This window comes from Triticum dicoccoides, chromosome 1B, assembly GCF_002162155.2.
Source record: "Triticum dicoccoides isolate Atlit2015 ecotype Zavitan chromosome 1B, WEW_v2.0, whole genome shotgun sequence".
Classification (NCBI taxonomy): domain Eukaryota; kingdom Viridiplantae; phylum Streptophyta; class Magnoliopsida; order Poales; family Poaceae; genus Triticum; species Triticum dicoccoides.
This window is the reverse complement of record NC_041381.1, coordinates 628,390,839-628,408,404: the sequence shown is the minus strand read 5'-3', so window position 1 is coordinate 628,408,404 and position 17,566 is coordinate 628,390,839.

The following is a 17,566-nucleotide window of genomic DNA, read 5'->3' as shown; positions in this document are numbered from 1 at the left end:
AGTCCATGGATTATACGCACTCTCACCCTTCCACCATTGCTAGCCTCTATTATACCGCACAATTTTCGCCGGTATTATACACCCACCATTTACCTTCCTCAAAACAAGCACCATACCTACCTATTATGGCATTTCCATAGCCATTCTGAGATATATTGCCATGCAACTTTCCACCATTCCATTTATTATGACACGCCCCATCATTGTCATATTGCTCTTTGCATGATCATGTAGTTGCATTGTATTTGTGGCAAGGCCACCTTCATAATTTTTCATACATGTCGCTCTTGATTCATTGCATATCCCGGTACACCGCCGGAGGCATTCAGGTAGAGTCATATTTTGTTCTAATTATTGAGTTGTAATTCTTGAGTTGTAAATCAATAAAAGTGTTATGATCTTCATTATTAGAGCATTGTCCCAAGTGAGGAAAGGATGATGAAGACTATGATTCCCCCACAAGTCGGGATGAGACTTAGGACTTTATCAAAAATAAAGGAGGCCAAAGAAGCCCAAATAAAAAAAGAGAAAAAAGAGAGGCCAAAGAAGCCCATCAAAGAAAAGAAAAAAATGAGAGAAAAGAGAGAAGGGACAATGCTACTATATTTTTTTTCCACACTTGTGCTTCAAAGTAGCACTATGATCTTCATGATAGAGAGTCTCCTATGTTGTCACTTTCATATACTAGTGGGAATTTTTCATTATAGAACTTGGCTTGTATATTCCAATGACGGGCTTCCTCAAAATGCCCTAGGTCTTCGTGAGCAAGCAAGTTGGATGCACACCCACTTAGTTTCTTTTGTTGAGCTTTCATATATTTATAGCTCTAGTGCATCCGTTGCTTGGCAATCCCTACTCACTCACATTGATATCTATTAATGGGAATCTCCATAGCCCATTGATACGCCTAGTTGATGTGAGACTATATTATCCCTTTTTGTCTTCACAACCATCACCCTATTCCACATATAGTGCTATGTCCATGGCTTGCACTCATGTATTGCGTAAGAGTTGAAAAAGCTGAAGCGCGTTAAAAAGTATGAACCAATTGCTTGGCTGAAACCGGGGTTGTGCATGATGGGAGTATTTTGTGTGATGAAAATGAAGCATGGCCTAACTATATGATTTTTTAGGGATAAGCTTTCTTTGGCTATGCTATTTTGATAAAACATGATTACTTGTTAGTATGCTTGAAGTATTACTATTTTTATGTTTAATGGACTTTTATCATGAATTATTTGGATCTGAACAATCATGCCACAATAAATAAAATTACATTGAGAAATATGCTAGGTAGCATTCCACATCAAAAATTTTGTTTTTATCATTTACTTACTCAAGGACGAGCATGAATTAAGCTTGGGGATGCTTGATACGTCTCCAACATATTTATAATTTTTTATTGTTCCATGCTATTATATTACCCGTTTTGGATGTTTATGGGCTTTACTTTACAGTTTTATATCATTTTTGGGACTAATCTACTAACTGGAGGCCCAGGCTGAATTGCTGTTTTTTTGCCTATTTCAGTGTTTTGAAGAAAAGGAATATCAAACGGAGTCCAAACAGAATGAAACCTTCGGGAGCGATCTTTTTGGAACAAACGCAATCCAGGAGACTTGGAGTGGACCTCAAGAAGTAGCCGAGGCGGCCACGAGGCAAGAGGGCGCGCCCTAGGAGGGTGGGCGCCCCCACCCTCATGGGCCCTTCGTGGCTCCCCTGACTTACCTCCTTCACCTATATATATCCACATACCCTGAAAACATCCAAGAGCACCACGAAAAACTATTTCCACCACCGCAACCTTCTATATCCACGAGATCCCATCTTGGAGCCTTCCCCGGCGCTCTGCTGGAGGGGAAATCGACCACAGAGGGCCTCTACATCATCTCCAAGGCCTCTCCGATGAGTTGTGAGTAGTTTACCACAGACCTTCGGGTCCATAGTTATTAGCTAGATGACTTCTTCTCTCTCTTTGAATCTCAATACAAAGTTCTCCTTGATCTTCTTGGAGACCTTTTTGATGTAACTCTTTTAGCGGTGTGTTTGTCGAGATCCGATGAATTGTGGGTTTATGATCAAGTTTATCTATGAGAAGTAATTGAATCTCCTCTGAATTCTTTTATGTGTGATTGGTTATCTTTGCAAGTCTCTTCGAATTATCAGTTTGGTTTGGCCTACTAGATTGATCTTTCTTGCAATGGGAGAAGTGCTTAGCTTTGGGTTCAATCTTGCGGTGTCCTTTCCCAGTGACAGCAGGGGCAGCAAGGCACGTATTGTATTGTTGCCATCGAGGATAAAAAGATGGGGTTTATATCATATTGCTTGAGTTTATCCCTCTACATCATGCCATCTTTCTTAATGCGTTACTCTGTTCTTATGAACTTAATACTCTAGATGCAGGCAGGAGTCGGTCGATGTGTGGAGTAATAGTACTAGATGCAAAATCGTTTCGGTCTACTTGTTGCGGACATGATGCCTATATACATGATCATGCCTAGATATTCTCATAACTATGCACTTTTATATCAATTGCTCAACAATAATTTTCTCACCCACCATAATACTTATGCTATCTTGAGAGAAGCCACTAGTGAAACCTATGGCCCCCGGGTCTATCTTTTATCATATAGGTTTTCCATCTACTTTTATTTGCATCTTTACTTTCCAATCTATATCATAAAAATACCAAAAATATTTATCTTATCTTATTATCTCTATCAGATCTCACTTTCGCAAGTTACGGTGAAGGGATTGACAACCCCTTTATCGTGTTGGTTGCGAGGTTCTTGTTTATTTGTCTACGTACGAGGGACTTCTATGGAGCCTCCTACTGGATTGATATATTGGTTCTCAAAAACTGAGGGAAATACTTACGCTACTTTGATGCATCACCCTTTCCTCTTCAAGGGAAAACCAACGCAGTGCTCAAGAGGTAGCAATGTCCTCCTCCAACATCTCAATGTAGGTGTGAAGATTCCGATCGTCGTCGGATTCCTAGGGCGACGCTGCTCCTAGCCTCATGTTTAATTGAGCGTCCGCTTTTCACATACGCTTGTGCTCGCGATAGGCGGTTCACTCCACCCTCCTCTTCTCCCTCTCCGCCCTCCTTTGCGCGTAGAACTCGCGCTCGTTGATGATGTCCTGTGGGAAGCGTTGGCGCCACAGCGCCATGGCTTCTATTGGAGATATGCCCTAGAGGCAATCATGTATGATGATATTTCCTATGTGTTTATGAATAAAGATAGTCCTTGGACATTATCAATGATGTGTATCAGCAAGTACGTGACTTGTTTGTGGGACTATGCATTGTATGATGACTGTCCTAAAAGGTCCCTAGTCGAAAGGGTTGTGTGGACGCGCAACCGACTAGACTAGCATATGACACGGTCGATGGCTTGGTCTCACTAGCCATGGAGCATTGGATGCTAACCGGATAATATGGACTTGGAAAGGTCTGGTCGGATTCGACGTAGTCGGATCCGAGTCGGACAGACCCAACTATGAGATGCAGCGATATGTCATCTATGAGTCTCTAGTACAACATACGTTCTATGTCCTAAGACCTGAGCTGGCACATTTACTCGGGATGGTGACAGACTTGCTTTGGGCCGACCAAACGCTACTCCGTGACTGGGTAGTTACAAAGGTAGGTTTCGGGTATGTCCAGTCCCATGCTGCGAGACATGGTCGAGCAAGATGGGATTTGCCCCTCCGATTAGGAGAGATATACTCTGGGCCCCTCATGTGATCCGACCAAGAGAAGCATGGCCATGCGACAAGGATTATGAGATAATCCGGTTTGTGGTCGGTATCACTAGAACGAGAAAGAGGTCGGGCTAGCACAAGGATGATAGTCTCGCCTTGAGCTCGACAACATATATCGTGCGGCAAAGGGAACAGAACTGTGACACGTTGTACAGGTTCACCTAACCAGCTTCATAGTCTGCTTAGTGGTCGGCATGTCTTGCTAGAGGCCGCTACCAACCGTGCAGGTCGGAGGTGATCCGAACTACGACCAAGCTCACTTGAACCTTGAAAGTGCTAGTTATCGACTAAAGGGGGGGGGGGTGAATAGGCGATTTTTATCAAAGTCTTCAAAACATGAAAGTTTCGAAGACAAGCAATAGAAATGACCTAATTGATATGCAGCGGAAGATAAACTACAACAAGCAAGCCATAGTCAAGTATGCAATAATGGGAACATATAAAGACTAATAGCAGCTAGGTAGTAAGGATCAGGATGGAAGATAGTATGAAGCCAATCAATGATAGTATTCAAGCAATGAAGTCAAACAGATAAGACAAATAAACAATGACTTCATGAAGACAAACTCAAGGTAAAGGGAGGGAAGGGATAGAACCAGTCACTTGTTGAAGACACATGATTTGTTGGACCAGTTCCAGTTGCTGTGACAACTGTACGTCTGGTTAGGGAGGCTGAGATTTAACTCAGAAGACCGCGTCTTCACCTTATTCCCCTTGAGCTAAGGACACACAGTCCTCGCCCAATCACTCTAGTAAGTCTTAAAGGTAGACTTCCGAACCTTCACAGACTTCGTTCACCGGCAATCCACAATGAATCTTGGATGCTCAGAAGCGACGCCTAACCGGCTGGAGGATACACAGTCCTCAAGTGTAATAAGTCTTCAGGTCACACAGACAGAAATACTTCAGTGATGCCTAACACTCTTTGGCTCTAGGTGTTTGGGCTTTGTCCTCGCAAGGATTTCTCTCTCAAAGCCTTCGAGGTTGGTTGCTCTCAAAACGACAAAAGCCGTAAACTAACTCTGAGCAGCCACCAATTTATGGTGTAGGGGGTGGGCTATTTATAGCCACAAGGCAACCCGACCTGATATGTCCAAAATGACCCTGGGTCACTAAGGAACTGACACGTGTTCCAATAGTCAGATTTCAAACACACACGACAACTTTACTTGGGCTACAAGCAAAGCTGACTCATCCAACTCTGGATAAGATTTGCTCTCATTGTCTTCGCTTGAAGATATAGGATTTGGGTTGAGCATCACTTCAGTCACTCTAACTTAGTTCACTTGGACCTCACTTAACAGTACGGTGGTTCCTATGACTCAACACAGAAGAAAAGGAAACAATGAAACAACATAGTTTTCGCGCTCCATAGTCTTCGCTCAATGTCTTCTCATGTCATAGTCTTCAATGTGAATATCTTCACATACCACCATTGTCTTCAATGTCTTCATACATTTTTAGGGGTCATCTCCGGTTGGTAAACCGAATCAATGAGGGACACTACCTGTGTTATCCTGCAATTCTCACAAACGCATTAGTCCCTCAACCAACTTTGTCGTCAATACTCCAAAACCAACTAGGGGTGGCACTAGATGCACTTACAATCTCCCCCTTTTTGGTGATTGATGACAAACTGGTTGAAGTTTTCAACGGGAATGAAGTATGTGAAATTGTAAAGGATAGGGTATTGTCTTCATAAGTGGCAAGGGCTCCCCCTGAAGATGTGCATATAAGTAATTTGCTTTTGGAATGCAAATGCACATGGCAGGTTGTACTTTTGGAGATCCTCTTCAACTTATGAAGATAATTCATCATGCATGAAATGATATAACTAAGAGAATGACATGCATAATGAAAAATGGACGTCTGCAGAATGATCTAAGTGTGGAAGTTATCATCGCACGTGAAAAAGGAAATAAGTAGCAGACGACCATCAAGTTTAAGTGTTACAACTCAAAGAACGGAATGTATCAAAAAGAAAGAGTTGTAAACACTAGGCAAAATATAAGCACCCGCCCATATGAACCCGCTTGAAGACTATCAAACTCATATGCTTCTCCCCCTTTTATCAGTAATGACCAAAAAGGTTTGAAGACATAGAGCATCTACTCGTCCTCATGAGGAGTAGGTGAAGCAGTAGGGTTGTTGTTGTTGTTTGGCGGTGCAGACGAACTTGGTGCAGTGTCGATGCGTGCAAAAGTAGGGGGCGGTGAAGTAGCATCGTCTTCATCATCGATCACGTTGGCATTCATAGTTGCCGCGGAGGAAGAATAATCAGAGTCTTCAAGAGATGGAGTTCTTCGTAGGACAGCATTCCGTGGAGGAGTGGAGTCAAACTTGAATCTTCCAGTGAAGCCATCGTCTTGAAGATCTGCTTCAGCACTTAGCAGGGTCAAACTCTTCCATGATCGCCGGCATGTTTCGTGAGTGACAAATGCATTCTTGGTGGCAAGATTTGGAATGCGATTTACGTCCACCAAGAGGCTTTGCATCTGACGCTTGAGCCAAAAGTGATGCTTATCTTGTTTCTGATGCAGTTCCACAAGAAGTTCTCGGTCATTTAGGACACGAGAGCGCTTCCTAGGCCTTTGAGCAATTGTGCTCTCAGTAGCTTCAGTTGGCGCACGATGAGGTAGACGAGTGTTCCCAGCCATTGGATAGACACAAGTTACATCTTGGACTCCTTCCATAGGCTGAGTGAAGCTTTGGTGTTCAGCATTTTGAAGACAAAGAGGCTTCTTGGCAGGCTCAGGGTATATGGCTTCAACTGACATATCAACCTCTGGTAGAAAGATCACATGATTGCGAGCAAAGGGCTGATAGTTGATAGCAGAGTGTAGCTTGATGAGGCGCATGACCCATGGAGCATAGAATTTCAGGCCAAACAGATCAGATCCAGACGCAGCCAGTTGACGTAGGAAGAAATCTTGTGCATTGAAGCTGATGCCATTGAGGATGTAAAAGACCAATGTCTTCATGGCTCCTTCAAGTTTTGCAGCTGATGAATGTCCTTTGATCGGCCATAGAGTCCGCCTGATGATGTGATATATGGTGCGCGGCAGATACTCAAGGTCATCAACAAAGAACTCCTTTGGGTATTCAGCATCATGTGGCAATGGCTTCATCATGCTCAACATCTGGCTCATGTTTGGTTCTGGCTTATGGAAGATGCTCTCCAAAGCATTGCGGTGGTTTTGACAACCAGGTTCATACAGCTCTCCGAGAGTGGATAGGCCTGTAAGCTGAATGATGTCAAGAGCTTTGGCTTCATGATGGACATTTCCTGTCATCCACTCGAGAACCCATGTCTTTGTATCTCTGTTGTAGCCGCGAATGTGGAGGGTAGCATAGAATTGAAGCAAAAGTTCTTCATTCCAATGTTCTTTGTCTGTCACAAAGCTGATCAGACCAGCATCACGAAAGCAGTCAAGTGCTTCTTCTAAGCATGGCAGTCCAGCAATGGCTTCAGTGTTGAGGCGCATATGAGGGAAAATGCGCCCTTGATCATACAGAACGCAGGAGTAATAGCTTCGTTGCTGATGACTCTAGAAACGATCAGATGATATTCTTGGCCTTGTGTAGGGGTTCTTTGAGCTGTCAAAGAAGGTGTTGTGGCTTTTGAAGCCATTTGCATTGAAGGACCCGACAGATGTGGCAGTACCTGGAAACCTTGGCAGTCTTGGCTTTGGTTTCTGGACCTGAGGCCTATCCTCAATGTGATAGTCAAACTGAGAGCCAGAGACATTAGGCGGAGGGACCAGAATGGGCCATCTTACTGTGATTAGCTCGCCATGGTTGTAAGCTTGCTCAATTGTATAGGGCCTGGGTGGCGGAACAGGAGCAGTGGCAGCAACAGTGGCTTCAGGCTGCACGACAGAAGCTTCAGGAGCAGTTGCAGCATTGACTTCTGGCATGTTGCTTGGTGCAGGCTCCACATTAGCTTCAGCCATGACTATGTCGTTGGCTTCATTCGTATTAGTGGTGGCAGCCTCAGCATTTTCAACCTCCACTTGATGAGTTGGAGGGTCTGGCACAGACACTTTCACTTCAGGAACAACTTCTTCAGTTATGGGGGGAGTAGGGACACGTTCTTCTTGATGTTCGTCATCGGCTGATGCAGCCGGATTGTCTTCAGCAGCTCGGGCTTCAGACACGGAGACATTCACAACTGGAGTGGCTTCTGAAAACACTTGACGTGCAACAGGTTGGTGGTGCACTTCTCCTTCTGGAACGCTCGGAAGAGGGACTTGAGGCCTTGGTCCTTTGCGAAGCCTTTGTAATACAGGCGGCACCTTGGGATATGGAGTAGGCAGGCCCTCATCCTCTTCAACTTGCACAGATGGTGTGACTTGTTGTTGTTGGGGAGTACTGGGGGAGTCTTGTTGTTGTGGGCGATCAGCCCATGATGCATCCTGAGCAATTGGCGTCAGAGGACGACCAATGCTGATGATTTCGCTGTTCGTGCGAACAGGCAATGATACCACATTGTGTTCAATCTGAGGAAGAACTTCATCATCTTCAACATTGTCATGGTGACCAATGTCTTCAGCAGTGATGGGATCAACTGCTGGAATCTCTTCAGCTTCATGAGCTTCTGTGGAAGCAGGCTCATGAACAATCATACGTAGTTCTTGGTTTGCAGATGCAGGACGAACCACTGAGATAGGTTCAACAACAAGGGGCTCTGTGGGAGCAGCCCGATTCTTTTTGGTTTTGCGCTTCTTCTTGGAGGGAGCAGCATCAGAGGCTTCAGTGTTTTTCCTTTTTCTGGCTTCAGCCTCAGCAGCCCTCGTCTTCTTCTGTTCTGAATCGGTTGACATGACCTTTGGCTTTGAGCCAGTCATGCTGCTAGGGAAGACTATGCGAGGTTCATCTTGCCTTGATGGTGCAGATTGGACAGTCGATTGCTTCTTCTTCTTTGCAGCCATCCTGGGGTCGATGCGAGGACGACCAAGAGCCTTGCGCTTCTCAGCCTCATTGTAGGCAAGCACACACTTGTCAGCCAGACTCTTCATGCGCTCACGAGTGCCTCGAGCTTCTTCACGCTTCTTGTGAAAGGCTTCTTTGAGCTCGTGCAACATGATCTTGAAGTTTTTGACATCTTGCACGCTGAGCTTGGCCACATGCTTCTTGAACTGAGCCTTTTCAAAGTCAATCTTGTGTTTCAGTTCAACGATGCGCCGAGCAATAGCTAGCTCAGAAGCAATGGCGCCATTGAATGCGACGCTGAGGCCAATTGGAAGTTGCAAGTCATCAAAGCTGAGATTTGGTGTGTCAAACCACTCATCAATGAAGTTATGGATGATTGCCACGTCAAAGAGAGGCAAATTGTTGAAGATCTCTGCTTCTTCCTTGCTCTTGATCAGTTGCTCAAGAGCATCATCTGCAAGATCGTCATCGCTCGACAGATCAATGTGCTCTTCTCATAGAATAGCAGCAGGAGTCAATGTCTGATCAGTACTCTTGATGATTTTCTGTTTCTTCTCCGTCTTTTTGGAGATGCGTGATAGATCTTCAGACTGCACACTGTCTTCAGGAGGTGCAGTGGCCAGTGGCTTCGCACGTGAAGCTTTTGTAGGAACAGCTGATGTTGAAGCCTTAATTTTCTTTGGCTTCTGCAGCCTTGGAGGAGGAGCTGGGGCTTCATCAGTATCAGCATCATTATCAGAATGATCCACTTTGGCACCTTGTACCAAGATGTATGAGATGAGGCCATCAAGGTTTGAAAAGGGGCCGATTTCATTTTGTTCCGCCTCACGTGAGCCGTCATCACGGGGAGCAGATGGACCAGGGTTGAAGTCTAATCCCCATGACTTCTTGTTCTCCTTTGCCGATGCCTTTGCATATAGAAGTTGCGCTTGAAGAGATTATCGTCACGACACCAGAGCAATGATGATGGATCGACATTTTCAGGCTGTGGTCCACGGACCATACAAGGATAGAATTCTTGTGCAATAGCTTCAGCCTTGTTCTTGGGGGGAAGGCCTCGATAGAGAATATCACCCCAAGGACTTTTGATAGCATTTTTCTCAGCGTACTCCTGGGTCACGAACTTGTACTTGAACCATTGTTCACCCAATAGCGTCGAATCCATTGGATTCGGGTCTTGCACTGATTATAATCCTCTTCAGGATCTGTCTTGTAAATTTCTGCGAGGTCATCAGGCAAATCTTTTGATGTTCCCCCTTGATGTTGTCTGCCACCCTTCCTTACTGATTTCTCTGCAGCCATGAACTCCAAACTGAATGGCTTCAATATGTTCAAAGGCTTCAAGGGCTTTCGCTTGCTGGTTAAACAGGAACTAGCTTCAGGAGATTTAATGTGTTGCTGTAAGAATTCTGCAAACGAATGCAGACTATGAGAACCAAGGGATTCTCCCACGGACATGTACCTGTGACAGCATTAGAGATGCGAGGGAAGGGGAAGAGGTCATATGCATTCTCAGAAGATTTTGAAGATAAATCAGTTTGAAGATATTGACCTCATGTTGCGAAGACATTCACTTATATGTTGAGAGTTGGTTCCAGATTTGTACGAATCCGTGAATAAGTACAAGTGAGGAATCTAACTATATATTAAGCTTAAGTGAATATACTAGGCAGTATGAGATGCAGACAGAATAGATCTAACGTTGTGTAGACAGAAACCAATTTTGGTATATAGGATGAATCATTGAGGATCAAAAAGATGGTAAAAATAGAGTTATATTTACCACACTAAGAACTGCTAGATGGGATGAATAGGAGACCGAGCAGTTCAATCCACCGTGCACTAACTTGGCGACGGAGGACACCTACGTCGGCGGTGGAGAGGACGATGCCCGCGGCCGGCGTGAGGACGGCGTCGGAGAAGTCGCGGCAGCTAAGCGCTTCGTCGCCGGTGTCCTTGAGAGCTAGCGGTGTTGCTAGGGTTTTGACGAGGTGGAGAGGTGGAAAAAGGTTTTCTTGACCGCAGGGGACACGTATTTATAAGTAGGTGTGCGGCATAGCGCAATTACGCAGGTGCCCCTGCCTGTTCACATCCGTGGGACACGTGGCAAGCATGCAACATACTCAGAGTTGTCCCACGTTCCCACGCCCGCCAAGTTTGTCGGATGGTTGTTCCGGCTTCTCCGGATTTCAACAATAAAGATGAATCATTTAAAAGGACTTGATGTTTGTCTCTGTGTCTTCTGCTGACAAGGATGCAGAGAAGACATTTGACAGTTTCAATAGAATGCGTATGATTTGGATAGATAGAGTTTGAGATAGAGAGCATAGAGAGATTAGGGTCCGATCACATTCACTTAGTTCAAAAGATTCAACGATGAAGACATAGCTATAAGTGAATGCCGTAGAGGACATAATACTAGTATATATATATATGAGAAAGCAATGAAATCAACATAGTGAAGTAAATCATGAAGATTAGTTGAAATTTTGAAGATAAATCAATATGCGAAGATATTAAACAATAACGCCATGAGTGAAACACTTCAAACCAAGGAATTTGGTGGTGGCGTTACCCACCGTACATGAAGTATTAGACCCAGACACGGTGTCACATCCCTAGCTTCTGGTTTGCTCTGAGCTAGCAAGTCATGTGTTGGATCATGTCTAAATTCCAGTTAAACCTGAAATGGGGATTGTTTAAACCCTAGCACCAAACGAATTCAAATAGGCTCAAATAAAATCATTTTCAATAAACCCAAAATGCCTTTGAAAATGTTCATGATTTCTGATAAAGGTGAAAACCTCTGCCAAAAATGATGAACATATTTATAGGTCATTTCTGGATTTTTGAATTAACTCATATTGTATTTGAATTGGGGCATTTAAATCTTATAAATATTTTAAATGCTCTAATAATTCTGAAACTAGTTGAGGGATGTTGGAAATAATTTCAACAGTGCCACAAATATTTCAGGATTTTTAATAATGCTCTGGCATTTTTAATAAAGCCCAACAGATACAGAAAAAAATAGAAAACAGAAATAAAAGAGAGAGAGAAACTTACCTGGTGCCCACCAACCGGCCCAGCTCCTGTGCTGGCCCAGCACTGTACAGCCCAGCCCACCACCGCCAACTCCCATGTCGCCTTCCTCCTCTGCCAGGAGGACGCGCGTGTGGCTGACATGCGCACACACGCACCCCGGCCACCTCCTCCCTCCTAGCCTGCCTGGCTCCCCCTCGTCGCGCCTAGACGATGCCAGCGCGATGCCTGGACGCCCAGGACCCTCACTCTCTCCCGTGCCTCTCCCTGCCTTGTCTCTCTCTCCCTCTCTCTACCGAACCCGAGCGTAGCCGTCGCCACCGACGAGCACCGCCGTGGCCACAGCCACTGCCTCGCCTCGTTGTTGCGCCCAGAGGCTCCGCCTCGACCCCCTCTTCCTCTCCACTGAGCCATGCGGTCCCGGACGCGCTGCAACGTCGCCACCGCTGTCGTTTCCCTCGTCGGCCACCGGAGATTGTCGCCGTCGATTCGCCGCCTCCCGAGCTTCCCCGAGCCCGCTTTGACGCATGCTGCAACCGCTGTGAGCCCCTGCCTCTTTCCCCTCTCTCCCCATGCTCGTCCGCGCCTTCTAGCCACCATGGCCATCGGAGCCGATTGCTCCTCGCCGCCGGCCATGTCGCCGCCCTGGCCACCGTCACCTAGAGCCGCAACGGAGTGCGTCACCGTAGGGCACTCCCAGGGGCACGTAGCACACACCAGCGCCTCCCCTAGTGCCCTGCATCGCCTAACCCGCCGTTGGCCGAACTCCGTCCGCCGCCTCGAGCTCGTTTCCGGCGAGCTCCGGCTGTCCCCGCTGCTGCCGCATGCCTCCCTGGATGTGGGCGAGCCCCAGCTCCCCGCGCGTGCTCTCGGCCGCCCGTTTGGTCGCCGGAGACGCAGACCCACAGCAAGCCGCTGCGTCTGGCCTCGCCGGCGGCTAAACGCCGGCAGGCTTTGACCCGTTGACCGGCGGGTTTGACCCCGCTGACTTAGTTGACTAGGTGGGGTCCTCTGCTAATTAACCTAGTTTAGGTTTAATCAAAATTAGTTAGTCTAATTAGCTGCTAACAAGCGGGGCCCACTGGTCAGGTTGACCTGGACGCCCCGGTTGACCCCCTGACGTCACCCTGACGCACTGCTGATGCAATAACTAATTTCTGGATTTATTTTTATTTAGAAAATTCCAAAAATTGTTGCAAACTTCTAAAATTCATATAAAATCAACCGTAGCTCCAAATCAAATAAATTATATATGAAAAATGATCAGAAAAATCCAATCTATCCATCTGTACCATTTTCTTGCATGTTAGAACACTTTAACCTTGCTGTTTAGGTGAAACAAGGTAATGCACTAATATGACCTTTTCAAATGGGTTTGCATTTGAATCTTTGGTTCAAATGGACTCATCTCAACCTGTTCTAGCTTGCATTAGCCCAAAACACATTCATATTGCCATGTCATAGCATGCATCATATTGTGCATTGCATTGATCGTGTTTCTTCTCTGTTTGCCGGTGTTGTTCCCCTTCGGTAGACGTTATACCGACGTTGTGATCGTTGACACTGATGAAGACTCAATTCTATCTTCAGAATGCCAGGCAAGCAAAACCCCCTTGTTCATTTCGATATAATCCCACTCTCTCGCTCCTGCTCTCTTTTAATGCATTAGGACAACAGCGATTCATCTGTTACTTGCTATGGTAGCTGAACCCCTTTATCCTCTGCATGACCTGTCATTGCCACAGTAAATAGGTGAAACCCACTAGCATGAGTAGGAGTTGTTTGAGCCCTGTTGTGCCTACTCATTCATGTTTGTTTGTCATGCCTGCTATTGCTTAGAGTTGAGTCAGGTCTGATTCATCGGGGATGAATCAGAGGTGTGTGAACATGTCCTACTGTGTGTGAGCTAAGTGTGTGAACACGATTTGGTAAAGGTAGCGGTGAGAGGCCATGTAGGAGTACATGGTGGGTTGTCTCATTGAAGCCGTCCTTAGGAACTGAGTTCTGTGTTTGTGATCCATGATTCAGCTACTACCATGCATTGGGCCCTGAAATATGACCCCGCTCGACTTCTTATTCACCCTTGTCCTTTGTCCAGGAGTTGCAAGTAGTTCCTGGTGTTTGTAGTATGCTGGAGGCCGTGCGTAGCGCTGACCGGAGGGGTGGGCTGTGATGCGGTAGGCACGTGGCCGGGTATACCGGGCGCCTATTTGGTGTCACGGAACCCTGTTCACATTGTTTGGGGCTGTGAGCGAAACCCCAGCCGGATCTCCTCATGGATGGAGCCCGAATAGGCGATAAACCTGGACTAGAGACTTGAGTGTTTAGGTAGGTCGTGGTCTACACCCACGTCAGCTTTCGCTTGAAGTCTGCCGAGCACATGTCGTGTGCATACACTAAGTGGTGGAAACATGTATGAAGAAGTACACCCCTGCAGGGTTAACATCATCTATTCGAATAGCCGTGTCCGCGGTAAAGGACTTCTGGGTTGCCTATAACAGTTCATAGACAAGTGAAAGTGGATACTCTAAAATGCGCAAGATAAGTGTGAGTGCTATGGATGGCATTCTCGTAGGGAGACGGGAGCGGATCCATAGTGGTGTATTGGTTGGTGAATATGTGGACTCGTGTGCGCCACCTCAAGAGTCGCTTGCAGTAGTAGTTCAGGATAGCCACCGTGTCAAAGCTGGCTTGCTGTAGTTAAACCCCACCATCCCCTTTGTTGATAATGATGCATATGTAGTTAGTTCCGATGTAAGTCTTGCTGGGTACATTTGTACTCACGTTTGCCTATTTTATGTTTTTGCAGAGAGACTTCAGTCTCACTAGTAGTTCCACGTGGACTTCGATGTTTAGCTTGTTACCTCAGCTACGATCTTGTGCCCTCGGCAGGATCTGGTAGATAGTCAGGCTTCTCAGCCTTTTTCATTTATAGATGTCTGTACCCAGACATGTTAAGCTTCCGCTTGTGCTTTGAATTGTATGCTCTGAATGCTGGGTCGAGAGACCCATGTTTGTAATATCTCGCTCCTTGGAGCCTATTGAATAAAATAATTGAGTTGTAGGGTCATGTTGTGATGCCATGTTGTATTTGCACATATCGAGCATATTGTTTGTATGTTATTGAAATGCTTGGTATGTGTGGGGTCTGACTATCTAGTTGTTTATTCTTAGTAGCCTCTCTTACCGGGAAATGTCTCCTAGTGTTTCCACTGAGCCTTGGTAGCTTGCTACTGCTCCAGAACACTTAGGCTGGTCGGCATGTGTCCTTCTTCGTTCCTGTGTCTGTCCCTTCGGGGAAATGTCACGCGATGAATACCGGAGTCCTGCTAGCCCAGCGCTACAGCTTGGATTCACTCGCTGATGACCGACACGTTCGATGCTGGGTCATGGATGCCTGTCCCTGTAAGTTTGTGCCACTTTGGGTTTACGACTAGCCATGTCAGCCTGGGCTCCTTATCATATGGATGCTAGCGACACTATCATATACGTGTGCCAAAAGGCGCAAACGGTCCCGGGCAAAAGTAAGGCGACACCCGTGGGAATACCGTGCGTGAGGCCGCAAAGTGATATGAGGTGTTACATGCTAGATCGATGTGGCATTGAGTCGGGGTCCTGACAGCTTTGGTATCAGAGCCTAACTGCCTGTAGGATTACCAAGCCAAACTTGTCGAAGTTGAGTCTAGAAATTCTTTAGTTATATAAGGGAATTGATTGTGGGATGGAACGTAAGGCTCTTTTTATTTTCTTATTCCTTATGCCTTCTGATCTAAGTCATCTTATCTTTCCTGCGGGGTTAAGAAACTAGGCTTTCTCTTCTTCTATCAGGATCACGTGTTACTAATCTATAGACTTTTAAGATTGATAGTTTCAAGCCTCAGTTCAGTTTCTACTACTTCTGTATGTTAGTTATTGATCTCAAAACCTTGATATTGTGATGTTAAGTGGTTATGCCACCATTTTCGCTTGATGTCTCAAATCTTTTTGAGCATTTACAGCCGTTATGCTGTCCGAGTCATCCCAGGTTTCTAAACAGTCTGATGCATTTGCAAATCCCTTCTTCCCGTTTCCAATGTCTGTTTGGTCAGATTAATCACACAAATTAGTGAGTTGAGGTACTTTATTGCCTCGACATATATGTTGGAGTTAATATTATGACCCTAGGTGTTTTAGGGGATCATCTAGTGGTCTAGCCATGACCTGTGTTTCCAGTATGATGAGTTTGGCCATCATTCTCGAAAGCATCCCGTGATGCCATTTAGTTAGTAGACATTCTATTTCTGGGTTCTGAACCTGAGATTCACCCTACTTACTTCATGTTGATAGTGTTTGCTAGTTCCTTTAGGAAATTAGTAACCGTTGTATTAGTCCTCGAGGTCCGCGGTATTCCCTTCTTCCAAATACTATGAACCACTTACGGCATATGTTTGTTGGATCAAAAGATCACGACAGGAGTGCTCTCGATGAGTTCTCCATTCATAATTGTGATTCTGCCAGTTCTACCTTTCTGCATGGGTTATCTGGAAGAAACCTGTTGAACTTGGTTCGACATATTAATCTATGCATCCACAACTCAAAAGGATATATGTCCCTTTGAGTTGTCCCTCTTCATCTGTATTCCAACCATCGTCTATCAATTGATAGTCAGGAGTAATGGTGCATCCGTGTTATCGATGCTTATTACTCTTGTGGTCCGTCAAGCCATTCTATTCTGGAATGACTAGGAGAAACAAACTCCAGTACCTTGTCCATTTCCAGGATTGGGTCAAAGCAGTCGTACTCCGCAGATCAAATTGCTAATCTAGCTTTTTCTCTGTTCTACCTTGGAGTATTACCATCTTTATATCAAGAATGTCATGGGAATTGCACACCCTCCTATGAATTCTTGATACAGTGATACTTCTCACCCTCATTAGTCATTTCTCGGCTCCCGTGTTGTTGCAACTGGAATGCCGACAGGTTAACCGTGATGTGTGAAATCAATACTTCTACCAACCCCATTGCTTGGTAGTTAAAGGACAATGTTCTCATTCTTAGCGTGTTGGTTATTGAATCATCATTCTAAGATAGATTGTGCTACCTAGTCCTTATTTTCGGTGCACTCCCTGATCAATGAGTTAGGATTGTGTCAATCTCTTGCTCATTTGTTCATATCGTTTTGCCCTTAAAAGCAAGTGTCCTCGAGCTTAGTAACATATCAGTGGTTCGTGATTTTTTGAATATCTTCTCAGAAGTATCACCAGGTCGTCACCTGACCGCTATGTTGAGTTCGTGATCAAGATGGTTTATTCCTATAAACCACCTCTTCTCCAAGAATCTGTGTTGGGTACCCTGAGCTAGTTGGTTAAGCTAAACAACGACTTGGAGAGTTGGAAGATAAAAGCTTTCCTAGCTTAGTTCATTTTAAGGGATATCTTTTTGTGTGTGTTGAAAAAGATGATATCTTCATCAATTGATCCCCGAGACCAGTTGTTGGAGCTATTGTCTTGCCAAAACTTTGATTTGAGTGTGGGCTATTCTCAAATCAAATCAGAACCAACGATGTTCGTAATGTTGTCTTACTCGTGGATTTTCCTCGAGCATACACCATTATGTCTTTTGGGTCTGACCAATACTATCACCTTGTTCACATAGTTATGGAATTCCATCTCCATGGGAATCTGGATGAATTGCTTTTGAGCCCATCGACAACACCCTTATCTCCTCCATGATTTTATTAAACATTAAGCCAGTGTTGGAAACTTCTATAGGCATTATCTTCATGCCCCGTTCATGAAGTATATGTTCGGATGTAAGAAGTGACTTCCTCAGATTCACGTGCATT